Below are 13,857 nucleotides of genomic sequence, written 5' to 3'. Positions count from 1 at the left end.
TGGGAAATGACTCCATAGTTGGCTTCCCTGCAGTGAAAATCCCCCATCCAGTACAGTGGACTCTATGGGCTGCATTGCCCCAGTTGTCATGAGAAATCACTGAATGAAATTCAGTTTTCCCTGTAGCTGAAACCAGTTTCCTGTGGTTGCTCCTTCCTCTAGCAGCCGTCCAGCGGCCGATGCCCAGGGGTGAGCTCGTGGCAGGAACTACTCAACTTCCCGAGTGTCCGAGAGTGCCCAGGACATCCTGGTCCGTGGTTCAGACAAGTCACTGCTGTTGGCCGCAGTTATTTCCGTCCGACTCTAAGCAGCAATCTGCTAGTGTCGTGAATCGTGTCCCCATTTCTGAGAAGGAGTTACCTAGCGTTACCTGTTGTGTGATTTTTCGCTTAAGGTTTTGTAACACCATCCACCTTGCACTTGAAAAGGTGCTTTCAGCTGATGCTGAGCCACTTTAAGGAATCCTACACACCCCAAAACAAGGTCACTTGGCCCATCTCAAATCTTTGCCTTGCTACTTCACTACCCTGGACGTGCACAGGCTCTCAACGTCCTCCAGTCATGCAGTTCACGTGCTTGTCGCTGTTCAATATCAAGGATCTCCTTAGAACAAACCCAACTCTCGTGTAACCTGTTTTACATATCACGAACTCAGTATGAGCAGGTGTAACTTTCAAGTGGAGGAAGAAAGAAGGCATTGCAAGAATCGGGTTCTTTTAAAAAGAAATAAAAAGTAGTAGGTGAGGTAGTACAGATTCCCGTTGTTAATTATTTTTCTTTCTTTGTGGGGTGACTTGCTCCATTGCCTCCCGTTATGTTTACTAATGTCTAGCTTAAACAGTCAGTTAAGTGACCTCTCAATTTAGCCAAAGGCTTTAATGTAGAAGCATAAGGAGATTACAGGAACAAATTGTCAGGAGAAAAGGAAGCTAAGACAATGGTTCTGATCCCTACACAAATAACAAAACAAGACTTTGTCTGTACAGAGTATCCCATTCTTACCAAATCCAACAGATAAAATTCTGCTAAAAGTGCCAGTGTTATTTCCTTCTCTGCTATTAATTTTAAAAAACTGCTGTAGGCATTAATGTTTTGCAGATAGTTGCTTAGGCTACAAATAGATGTCCACATGTAAATAAGAAAATGCAATATTTTTCTTGCTGTGAGACGGAAAATCACTTGGAAGATTCTCCTGCACTGTGTCCAAACTATCAGCAAAGCATTTGTGCACTTTGGTGTCCCAAGGCAATGTTCTGAGCAAGATGCCAACCATCATTGATTTCCATTTCCAAATGATTCCTTTAAAAAAATGTGTTTCAGCTTGAACAACCTAAAGCAGGCATAATTATTCCTTTTCTCAACACTCCCATGCTAATTGTCTGACAACTGTCCACATAAACTGTCCACATCTTTGGTGGGTCAGTAGTAGGGAATGCGGAAAATCACAGGTTACTGCAAAAGTGGTGGGGGTTTTTGCATGTGTGTGTTTTCTGACAGTCTCTAACACTCACGTACCCACACAGAGACTGTGGTCTAAGCCACACAGCATCCCTTAAATCATACACCTGGGAAAGGTGGGCTTCAAGACCTCTGCAAGTTCAGCTGGCTCAGAGTTAGATCTGGGATTACCCCTTTGTGACATAAAATGTCAATAATATATGCACCAACCTTGCCAACTCTCACTCTGTCCTCTGCTTAGAAAGCGTTGACTCCACAAAACCTCCTTTTAGATGCCAAATTCATTTCTTGCAATTCCTCTGCTAGAGTCAGCATCCAAATGGACTCTACAGCAGTTTCCTATAGCGTTTGCTTCCAGTTGGCCAAGGCTTTGAAATGCACTAGAAAAGCTCGTGTTTCCTGGAGATGAAAAGTTTCTCTTTACTTCATTCACCTGAAAAGGTGGCTTTCAAAGCTGTGTTAGAGCTATTTCTAGCAAAGTTCATGTTGATGTCTTTCAGTTATTACTATTACCTAACACATAACATGGCAATAACTGCAGATAGGGTAGCAAACTTTTTATTAGAATACTACTTCCAATACGGTAGGGTTATGTTTTCAAGACAGCAAGCAACCAAGGTAATGTATCTTTAGAAGTTACCGCTGGTCAGCTGAGACAGAGTAATGGACTGCCTATGAGCTCTTAGTCCATCTCGGAAAACCAAATAAGTTTAAACCACTAAATCGCAGACTTCATAAAAAAGCTCAGCCTAGATTGATTGCACCTGTGGTTCCCTTATACAGCCAGTCTTTCAATTTTAGTTTTAAACTGTAACTTATGTGAATTTTAACTAAGAAGAATTCAATGAGGTCATCTGTTACCAAACTACCCAGTGAAGTCACTGGCACATACATGAATTGTTTTGAGGGCAGCGTGTTTACATACACACTTTAATTTTGAATCTATGGGACCAGATTGCTATGATAGCAATGGTAACTCTATTGCATATAGGTGGCGAGACTGATCCTTCATATTTGGAAGTGATGTGTAGGCTGATAGGTTTCAGCTACTACATGTATAGCAAGTCCAGACATTTCAAACCCAGGAAAATATCACAGAAGGGTTTGTTCCATGCTCAGTAAATTTAAATCTTAGCACTAGCCGAAAGAAAAAAAGCCTAGCAGTCAGTTCAGGTGTTTTCTTATGAACGAGTGACTGATTAAATGTCACCTGAAAAATAACATCCCTTTTAGAGCAAGATCCTAGCTGCAGGGGAACAAAAAGCAAGCTGTTCTGTTGACTCAGATTGCACATTTTAGCTCAATCTCTGTTGTAATCTGTGCTTCCCTCACCCGCAGGCAAAGGTAGGGAGCAGTGCTCATAAGGTACTATTTCCTCAGGTCTACAAGCTCAAGGAAGGAAGCTCAGAGGTGCCACATCTGGAGGTGAGCATGAAAAAAAAATAAATAAGGAGGAATAGAAAAGCTTTGAGCATTTTTTGTTTCATAAGAAACTTAGTATGTTCCTTTCACGCTATGGATAAATGCTACAAAAATGTTGTGGTGTTTGTGCGCTCCACTGGCTCTCAAGTCCTTCTTAGCAGCCCTTTTAATAGCAGCTGGTGGAATCCCCAAAGATGAAGCCTAAGCTTTGCATGTGTGTGTCTGTGTGTACACACACACAATTATATATGAAATGCCCTCTCTGTATTTTACTGTTATTCAACCTCTTGCTTTTATGGGCAATGATGATTTCTGCATGGATTGTGCTTCCTAACACCTAGATAGTATCCTTTTAAATCAGTCATGGTGTCACAAGATAGTTTTGGAAACAAATCCTAGTGTCAGCCGTTCCTGTGACTGCTTGCTCTACAAGTCTTGTCCAGTAAGCTTGAAATGAAGTGGCATATCAACGTACCCCTTCCCTTAGCTGCTTGCTGAAATGGTCAGCTGCTTTTGTCAAGACAGACAGGTGTATCCAGCTGGGCCCATTCAGGTGACACATTGCTTTTTCTCTTAGATTAAAGACAATAAATGCTTTAGTACTAACTCCTGTTTAAGGAAACTTTCCTGTGGAATATATGCTGCTTTCATTTCCTTCCCAAATCTTGATTTATTGAGATATGCTTTTTTTTCTTTTTTCTTTCAGAGATACTGCTTCATTTGTATGCGCTTCTTATTTCTTACCAAAATCTTGGTTTTATGAGGATTATATGAAGTAAATACTTAAAAAAAAAGACACATCCCCTTGCTGGTTTTCTCCAGTGGACTACATTTTGAGATCTAAGGATGTCTAAAGGATGGTTTAAATCAAATCCCAGGCTATGCAGTACTACACAAAACATTCTCCCTAGGCACAGTATTTCTTCATAAGAAAAGTTATTCCATCTACCTAAATTCCATCTGTAACCAAATTTTATTTGTGCTTGTATCATTCTTTCATTCCTCTCTTAAAATATTATTTCCTTTGTTCCACACATAACTTAAATCAAACCACTATTAGAAAACAACAGGATGGTACATAACTTCATTGTCTATAACAGTCCCGTTATAAATCTTTAATGTATGTGCAAGGACTTTGGCAAATAAAGCCACTGATGAAAGGCTGGCTGTTTACATAGGAGAGGGTTGCTCACAAAGGCGAGTGTTTGCAAGGTCAGGATCTCTTGCACTTCTTTTTTTTTTCTGCGTCACAAGCAGAGTAACTTTTGCAAATGCAAGTAGCTGTAGATTACCAAAATTATTCTCAATATACTTTTCACAGAAGTCTCTTAGGTTCTGATCCAAAGCCAGTAGGAGTCTCCTCGTTGCCTTCCACGAATTTGGGATCAAGACCCAACGCAGGAGGTGGCTGGGGAAAAATTCCTTTACAGATGCAATTATGGGTTAGAATTTTTTTTTACTTGCTATTACCAACCTGTTCCCATTCTCCAGGCAACTCTTAAAAGAGCTCATTACTAAGATCTGGCAGAAGGAAAATGATAGAAAGTGACAGCAGGTGTTTTCTGAACAGGAGAATCTGCTTCTTTCCAGAAAATACCCATAGTGAACAGGAAGATGAGAACTGTAAATGCTGTAATGGTGTGACAGAGTCTGAATGGGAGAGAATATAATGCTAGTCCTCTTCAGTGTGCTGACCAAATACAGCACACGAAAAGAGAAAGGAGAGATCTTTCCAAATACTTTTGGATCAGCTTAATACTTGAGTATTTCCTTTCTGGCTGCCTTTTGCTTGCAACTTGCAAACCTGCAGTGATGGTATAGCAAACTCAGTAGCAGAATACAATCCAGAAAACAGCATTTTCTGGCAGTTTGCAGATGCAGACAGTAGAAAATCCTTCCATTTCTCTTCCCAGGAAACTGGCCGTAAGACACAAAGACAGGCATGTAAAATTGTAACAAAAAAAGAAAGCAATGCTTTGTAAAATTGTGCTTCTAAATATAGGATTTATCTGACTTATAAACTTGTATGATTTTCACATGCAGTGATGCTTTTGAAGCTCTGGTGAGGTTATTGTGCAAAGATCTCAAATTCTTTTTTCTAAAATGTTCTCATATCCTTGTAGATGAAAGTTTTGAAGCACGAATCCTAAAGAATCCCCCAAAATGGAAGACAAAAAGAACGCAATGTTTATTTTTTCAGAGTTCAGTCTTTTTGGTTCGGTTTATCCAAGTTTCATGACTTTGAGTAGTTATGTTTTGTCATTATTTGGACTTCTAATAATGGGAGACACTTTCCTGGCAAGATCTTGCTGACAAAATTTGGCTCCTGTGTTGAGGGCAAAGGCTTCCTCTCCTCTTCAGTTCTGCTGGTTTTCATAGTCTCAGATGGGGCTTCTGGCTCATGGCTCCCACCAGGCTTTTAAAAAAATCATTGTTGAAAGCAAGAAAGCACTGCTCAGCCACTCTGATGTATTCATATGACATGTTCTTTCCCCTGATTTCCCGCAAAACGAAAGCCCAAGGATCACAAAACAACTTGGGTTGCCCCACTGGCCGGATGCTCCATTGTTATAGTGGAGGCAAAGGAATCAATATGCCAAGACTCAATGTGACAAAGAGTTAATGCCTCCAAGTGAGGTAGAAAAAATGATCTATTACTATATCTCCTTCTAGCTGAATTATGCTCAGACTAAGGGCTGAATTTTAAACTCAGCTGGTGAAAATCCAGAACAATTCTGCAACATATGGTGTGATACGGTTATTTGGTAAGAAGTCATAGATATATTGGTGATGCTGACAGAGGGAGTGCGAGCTTGAATTTTGAATATGGAAACAAAAATTGGACGGGTGACATCAGCTACTTTGGACCAGTTTATAATACAAACAAAATACGTGATGTAGCAAATTCTCCAATCATCATGAAATCAATCAGACAGGGCAGGGAGAGAAAGGGGAAGTTTGTCCACCAGATAATTTAGATTTGCTTGAGCATGTGGTTCTTTACAGGCATCAGCACTGATTGAAACTCTAAAGCAAAGCAATAACAGAAAAGCTGTGATTTATGATAAGAAGGAATAAATCCTTCTTCTGTTTCTAGCAGAAGAAATGTGAGCATCTGTGTTTTCAGCAACCTTCTGTCTTGTTTCCTCATCTTTCCCTCTGAACAAAGTACTGACTGACACGAGGGATATGATGTTCTTCCTGTCTAGGAATCTCTCTGGCTAACTACTATGAATTCAGAGGATCTGTGGATAGGACCCCCAGAGGATTAGTCTGGCCAGGGCTAGATAAAACAGATTTGAAACTTAAATGCTAAAATAATGCTGAGAAAAGGGATGTGCCTCTGCGGCCATTGTTCAAGCAAACCCTTGTTCAGTTCACATGCTGTTTGCTTTGTATTTATGTTCAAAAGGGATGAAAAGATCATTAAAGATTCCATGAACTCAGTCATGAAGATTCAGAACTGAGCAGTTCTCCAGATGTTTCAGTGAAAATCAGATGTCTGATTTGCAGTCTGTCGCTGATCATCAAGTTCATTAGGATACATACTTTCACAGCCTTATTTTAAAGTTCAATGTATTGAATTATGCCAGAATTCTTGCCTAAAGCTTTAGGGCACAGATACAGAAGGTGGAAGAATTGTGGTCCAGTTCTGCATCTTCCGAAGGTCAGCCTGCCTTACAGGTGCACTTTGAAGGCACTTTGCAAAATGTAGAGCGTGATCTTTCTAATTCTGGATGGGTTTGGGGTGCATAGCTATACCTCTGAACATTGGAAAAGGCAAGTACATTATTTTTGCTCCTGTTTAAAACAACAGCTCAGGCAGCAGTATTTAGGAAGTACCAATCTTAGTCCTTTAATCCTCCTTGAATACTACTGCACTGCTGCTTTACACACAGTAGGTTCTGGGGCTTGTGTGGGTGTGGGAAGCGAAGAGAGTCACTGTGTCAAAGAAAATATACTGAATTGTAGCTATTACAGAGTATTACATGATTGCCCTTGGTAAGAAGTGATAGTAGCAAATAATGGTATATTCATTTTGTTGTTGAAAATGGATTGTCTAAGTGTCTATCTGAAAATCCCAATTAAATTCCATCTTGATGCTCACAGCAGGTAAGTATAATGAAGATTCGAAGAGATCCGCTTTCATACATATGAATAAAATAATTATTATGCAGCATATCTAAGTAGTTGACACCTTCAGAAAGTCTACCCTTGAATAACGGGAAAGGAAGAAAATGTCCTTTCTTTTGTAGTCAGAAGGAAAGTATTGACTATGTATGTGGCACATTTTGGACGCCACTAGCTGTAAGTTATTTTGCTTTATAAACATGACAACTCTACTAAGCATGGTACAAAAATTTTCTACTCTTGTATGAATACAGCTAAGCTTATCTCTTTGAGAATGTGCTGAATGTCATATCTTTTAATGTAACGTTGTCTGCACCATTGATTCTTGGTGTAACTATGACATACATTTTCACTGTGCTTTGAAATTATGAGGCGTGTTTATCCACCCACTGTATATTCTTTCCTACAGTTTTGTATTGGAAGTTTTGTCTCTGGTACTTAAATGACAAGATGGTGCAGTCGTATTTCATATTGTAAGGAAATGTTGTCAGTGCTTCTACAAGTGAAAAAGCAGTAGAGATATAGTGATGTGAATTAAAGTAGTTTAGGTGACTACACATATTGAGCAACTACCATTAGTTAATTAATTAAATTGACTTGCAACTCATTACCGGCAATGTAGGATAAAATTAGTAAACTTTCCTATGCTTGTATCTCTCTAAGATTGCAATGCAATAAAGTGAACTTGACTTACGAGGCAAGGCTCCTGCCAGGATTACTTAAAAGACAGGATGAAGAAGTAAAAACATTTGTTTACTAATATACTTATTCTAGACTGTTGAGAAATTAGATTTTATACCTAATGTTCTCCATTTTAAATTTGACATGAACAATAATTCTAAGGTTCCAGTTCAGGAAACATATTTTGATTAGAGACTCAGAATTGCATGAAGGCATAAACCCAGCTATAATCTTTCTTTTCATCTTGTGATTCTCATTATGAATCCAGTATCTTTCCAACATCAGCTCTCATTTGCATTTCTTTTCCTTCCCCCCATTTCGGTCCTCAGAAAAAATAATTTGAAAACAGTAGCTTGTTAAATTACCAGAATTAGCTTACCTGAAAATGTCTGATGATAATGTCATCAAAACTGCATGTTCTGAGTACGTTCTAGTTATAGGTAAAATCCCTGCTATTTCCTCATGATAGATAAATTAATACTAGGTTTATAACGCTCATTCAGAGATATCTTATAATAAATCCTCTTATGTTCCAAATCCATTATTGACTTTGCTGGATATCTGGGTGGAGAAAATGGGGACCGATGATATACTCACTGATCGTGAACCTGTCACTGGAAAAATTGCACTGATCTTAGGTTCAGGTCCTTAAACGACAGCAACTGTTAACACCTACCAAATGCTTATAAACAGAAAGGGAGAAGTCGGGATAGGAGAGAAAGGGAAGTAGGGAGCAGATCAGATTCAGATGCGATTCACGCTCCTCATAGATTTGTCCATCTTCAGAGTTGTGCAGCTAATGAAGAATAATTTTTTCTTATTAATTGCTCATTATCTTAACAATTGCAACTCAATAGCACCATATGTCACAAGGGTTCTCTTAGGCAAAAAGGAGAAAATTCTCTTGACTGCAGTGTCAGAAATAAGGCTTATCAGCACCTGAGTATCAATCTCAAGGAGAAAAGTCTCTAAGACATGCATGTTGCATATGAGTGGAGAGGTGCGATAACTGCCAGGGTATTTCTTGGTGTCATGAGCTGTTCCTAGGACTAAACATTACACACATCTTTAGCAGCATCTCTGCAAAAACTCTTTCAGCAGAAACTGAACTTCATTTGTCTAATTTCTCAGAATTATCCCTTCTAATAGAGTGACAGTAGAAATTTTGCTTGAAACTAAAATGACAGATGAATCAAAAAGGAATTTTTTTCTTCATTATGTAAAGTCTTCCTACATGTTTCCCAAGAGTTTACAATAACCAAATAAACCCCAACTTCTAAACAAAAATTGAGTTGGAAAATTAAAGACTGCTTTCATTGGTGCTCCTTTACAAGAGATTGATGCTTATTTGATATTGACATTTGACTGAACAGCAAGAAAAGAATCCCTAACTTTTGGCATTTCTATGTACTGCTCTCTAAAAAATTTAGCATGCGTTGCCTTAAAGAGTTAAACATGCCTGAAGCCCAAAATGGCAGTTATTCTCAAGGCAGGCGGTTATTCTAAAGCCAGAGCCTCATAAGTCACTGAGAAAGCTGTATCAAGAAACCAGAGGAATGCAGCTTAATATTAGTCCCTAAATTAACAGAATGAAAACTGCATAGTCAAATTTGCTGTAAATGCTGCAGAGTTTCTTCCAAAGGCCTGCAGTTATTGCCCAAACTCTAATTTTGCAAACACTTTCAAACTACGTTAAAATCCCTCCTCTTATAAACCAAACTTTAAATCATGCTTTCCCTCTCCTACCCAGTACAGTATTCTACAAATAGAAAGCTGTTACTGCAGAGTACAGAAACAGAACATTTGAATCACAAGAAGAATCACAGCTATGCTATGATAAAGTACTGCTTGTAAACATTTGTCTACAAAAAAAAGCATCCGTAATTTCAGACCACATTGAAGAATTTACCTCAAACTAGGAATTAGCCATATCTGCTGAAGTCAAATAAAAGTATTATTCATCATCAAGGCACTCATTCACATAGTTGCAATCTACAATTTATCATTTTCCAAAGGCACAGTCCCTCTAAATCCAGCATTAGAGTAACAGTACAGAGAATAGTTTGCACCCAAGCATAGGAAGCATGCTGTATAATTAACAGAGAGCACACAAATGTAAGCTGACATTAAGTTATTAAGCACCATCTCTGCTTAAACCCTGTCAAATGTGACTATAGGAAAAAGCTACGAACCTAACAGTACTAGTTCAGCACCGGACCATACAGCAAGCACTTCCCTGCAATACACACACCCCCACACAATGCAAAACGCTACAGTTAGTGTCACTGCATATCGGCTCGATTCCCTCACTTGATTTAGAAACAACGACAACGAAAAATCATGCAGCTCTGACACTGCTCCCGGACTGGAGGTTGTCTCTCTCCCAGCAAAAGCTGCTGATTAACCCAGGGAACTGGTGCCTGCTGCAATATCCAAGTCACTTACTGCATTGCTTTTCAGCGGAGTGAAAGTGGCTGCTCTTCCCAGGCACACATGGCTCTCGCAGCTGGAGGGGTTCTCTATTCAGCACAATTCAGCTCCAAAGTCTCTGCATGTGGAGGGTAATTGCCTGTGCTCTGTACTGGGGTTTTCTGGTTGCAGTGACTGCTCACCCTACCCATTGCCTCTGGTGTATGCTAAGTAAGCAATCCCCTGGGTCTTCATAATGAAAGGATGAAGAGTCACAGCTTTCGAGAGCAGATAAGGTGTTCTGCCGAAAGCCTCTGTGCTTCCATGGCATTTTAAAGGCAAAGGGGGCTGGGGTTGTCTTCATCTTGCCCTACAGTTCTTTATAGTGCAAGTCGTTGTATTCTGTAACTTGCAGTCGAATTCACAGCCGAACGCTATTTTTTATGTTTCAGAGAGATCTTAAGTTTACATTACAAATTCAAGCCAGTGCATTTTCAAATGTTGAAGAACAAACTCTTTCAATTGAACTTCATCTTCTCTATTTCAGAAGTACAAGTGAAGGGGATGGGTTTCCTAGCTCTGAAACGGACTGTACCAGCCCCGCTTACATAAAGGGTGCAGTCAAAAAGTAGCGGCGTAAAGCTTCACGGATTAACATCCCACATTTAACACTCTCCAAGCGCTGCTCTAGTCTCGAAGGAGGGACTGTCACCCTTGTGCGTTGTCTGTAGAGTGTCTGTCACTGTATGGTGGGGCAACTGGTCCTACAGCATGCTGACAGGGTAGAAATAACAAGCAGTAGTAATAGAGGCAGTAAGAGCAAGAGCCACCGTAAATAATTTCTCATTAGGGACCCTAATTTTTTCGCTGCCGTGACAAGTTTGACTCTGTGCCTTTGGGAAGCCACGGTGGAATTGCACTTGCTTTCCCTGTAACCAGCTCGAGCGAGGTGTACCGAGGAGCAGATTTGCAAAGCCAGACTGCCACCCACTCCAACCCTGACCTTCAAAGGGACTCTTAGGAAAAAAGACCCGTTCTGGTGCTATGCTTACCTGTTACCCAGGCCTCCTGTGACCTGCTAGTGCTAATTGTGCCTAACCATGTGCGGTAAATCTGTGAAAACAAATACATTGCAGTCCTGCTGGTAAAACCGTGGTTCTTTCTCCATGTAGGTGCCCCAATAGATAACACAGCAATCATTAATTAAGATTTCTTATAAGACTAGGTGTTGTGTAAGGTGTTGATTCACTCATCCCCCTAAGGCTTTTGGGCAGGGGAGATTTTCTCTGCCACTGATGGGAGCTTTAAGTCCTCATGAGAACAGCAGCAGCCTCATGTTGGTGACAGGAGGCTTTAACCCCCTTAGCGATGGCTTTGAGCATCCCCAGAGGCTGATTATCCTTTCAGATAGCGTGGGGAAATCCCAGCCACCAAAACAGTGTGGCTAATAAATTCTGCAGGAATATGAATTGGATCCTTTAGGAAAAGGGCAGTCAAGGACAGGCATCTAGAAAGAGCATGTCACATTTTTCCTTTGGAAAGTGTTCTATTAGCTGGACTTCAGCATTTTCTGGAATTTCTGTATCAATGCAGCTTTCTGCGACACCCCTCAGCATCACTGGTATTGTACCTATTGTTTTCAGTGCCGTAATTTCTGCCTGTGAATATGCCAAAGATACTGAGTCTTCCTGGCTGTCGGATGTTGCTGGAAAGGTTGCTGGTTTGCACTTTCACAAAAATAACATATTGGACGAGAGGGGAAACCAGCACACGATATAGCGGTGTCAGCATCAGTGGGTTTCTATGAAATGAGAAGACACTCCTGTAGTAGAAAAACTGACCTTTTTGCTCCCTGTTGTACTCAGAGCTGTGTTTAGCACCACAAAGTAACAAATTTGTTGAGTCATAGAAAGTAAGAACCAACGAAGGCACCTTGAATTTTAAGTTCGATGTGTATAGTAATTATGTATTAGGCGCCCATGTCTTAACTCTTAAAATGCAGAAGAGACACAGTCCCTGTCCCAAGGGCTACCCGGTAAAAATCAGACAAAATGATGCAGATGTGTAATGACCAAGATTGCCAGGTGATAGCCTTGTTGCAAGAAGAGCAGGAAAATCTGGCTGGATTTGGGAGCTGCAGCGTTGGTAGCAGAAACAATTAACTCATGCTGAAGGTTCTCTGCTTTTATAGGACCCTATAGAAAGGCACTCAAATTCTCCTCTTTATTCCTCTCTCACCGTTTTGGAGCACATTGATCCTTCCAATAAGTCCATTTACTTTCCTTGGTTGGGGGATAATCTATAATGGATTTCTTTGAAGTTTGAGTTGGACAAAAATAATTGAATCAGCACAGTAATTAGGTGTGGACCTTTTTAACATTCCAGTAGACACCAACCCTGGCCATGGGCAGATAAGTACTTATTCTAACAAGCCTAATAATGTTATGTTCTGGAGCTATGGTGAGGGCAGACGGAAGGATTATAGATTTCAGTGGATCATTTTCCTCTAGTTTTCTGGGCTCCTTGCCTCAGCTCAATAACACAGCAAACTCTGCTATGCTACCACATCACTTCACTTTCTGCTAGTAACAGTATTTCAAACCCTAAAACTAAAAAGAACTGAGCAAATGATTTACTGGGGAGAGGCACAAAGGACGACAGTGTTGACTCAGAGCCTTTAGGAGACATTTTAAATTTAAAAGCACAATTGCTCCCCCACTCAAAAGAAAAACCCCAAACAACCCAACCCAAAACTGTCTATGCAATCATTTCAATGAAAAATAAATATGTTGTAAAATAACTATCACATTTAAGGAACAGACCAATAAATACCATGGAAGTGTGGGGTTGTCAGTTTGTTGTTGTATAGGGAGGTACCAGCGCCTAAGAAGCAGTGTTGCACAAGATGATTTAACTGAAGAGCTTTTCCAAGCCAGCTGGAGAGTATATTATATTTGCAAACTGCAATAAAAGAGAATTGAATTTTAACCTTCCTGCTATGGAAACATAAAGGGCTTATAATTGACTCTGGACGTGTAATATTGAAAAGAGCCATATAATGCAGAGTGCTCGTCCCTGAGAAAAGTAAACTAGTTCACATATGAATTTATGTTTATTGTAAATTTATTTATTTGTTTGTCATAAATATAGAAAGACATATACAGTAGCAATATAGTTGCGTCAAGAAGAGACTCCATAAGCTTAAAAGAATTTGGGAGCAGCCTTGATTTGCCTTTATCAAATTACTCAGTGTTATAATACAGGACAGGTTTATTGTGGCTGCAATAGCCTGGGATAACTGGTGGTAGCTATTGTACAGCAAGGTGAAGAGCATGGCCTGCACAGTGGGCAGCTGAACTGCAGGCCAATGTATGCAGGCACATCACCTTGGCACTTCTATTCTGGATGGGGAATAGAAAAATGGGGAGGAAGAGAATGAGCGAAGCCTGCTTGAGTCACTTGGAGTCTTCAGAGAATTCAGAGAGCACAACTTCAGGTGACAAAAAGCCAAGGATGTTCTGTGCGTCTTTCAAAGAGTTAGGCACAAGATCATCCTTTTTCCTTAGTTATTTTAATAAACTATGATGTAATTCAAATTTGAAATATTCTCTTGCTTCATCATCTTTTAGCTGGCTTTGTGGTCAGCTGCTCACTGCAACCCATAAAAATCAAGCACTGGAAAAAGGACTTCCTTACTACACATCATCTTATGACAGTAATTAGAGGAAAATCTGCCTGATATTGTGTCCTAGAAGA

General features: G+C 40.0%; 1 protein-coding gene across 3 annotated transcripts in view; it reads right to left on the bottom strand.

The window, feature by feature from the left end:
• Positions 1 to 10,340, bottom strand: part of CTXND1 (cortexin domain containing 1) — a 38,075-nt gene extending 27,735 nt beyond the window's left edge. For all 3 annotated transcript variants that reach the window (XM_049813023.1, XM_049813021.1, XM_049813024.1), the window contains exon 1: positions 10,138 to 10,340. The gene's annotated coding sequence lies outside the window, so the exon portion shown is untranslated. The remainder of the gene's footprint in view (positions 1 to 10,137) is intronic.
• Between the last annotated feature and the right edge of the window lie 3,517 nt (positions 10,341 to 13,857).

This window comes from Accipiter gentilis, chromosome 10, assembly GCF_929443795.1.
Source record: "Accipiter gentilis chromosome 10, bAccGen1.1, whole genome shotgun sequence".
In the NCBI taxonomy this organism is placed as follows: domain Eukaryota; kingdom Metazoa; phylum Chordata; class Aves; order Accipitriformes; family Accipitridae; genus Astur; species Astur gentilis.
Note: the sequence above shows the minus strand (reverse complement) of the source record. Positions and strands in the feature narration are given on the sequence as shown.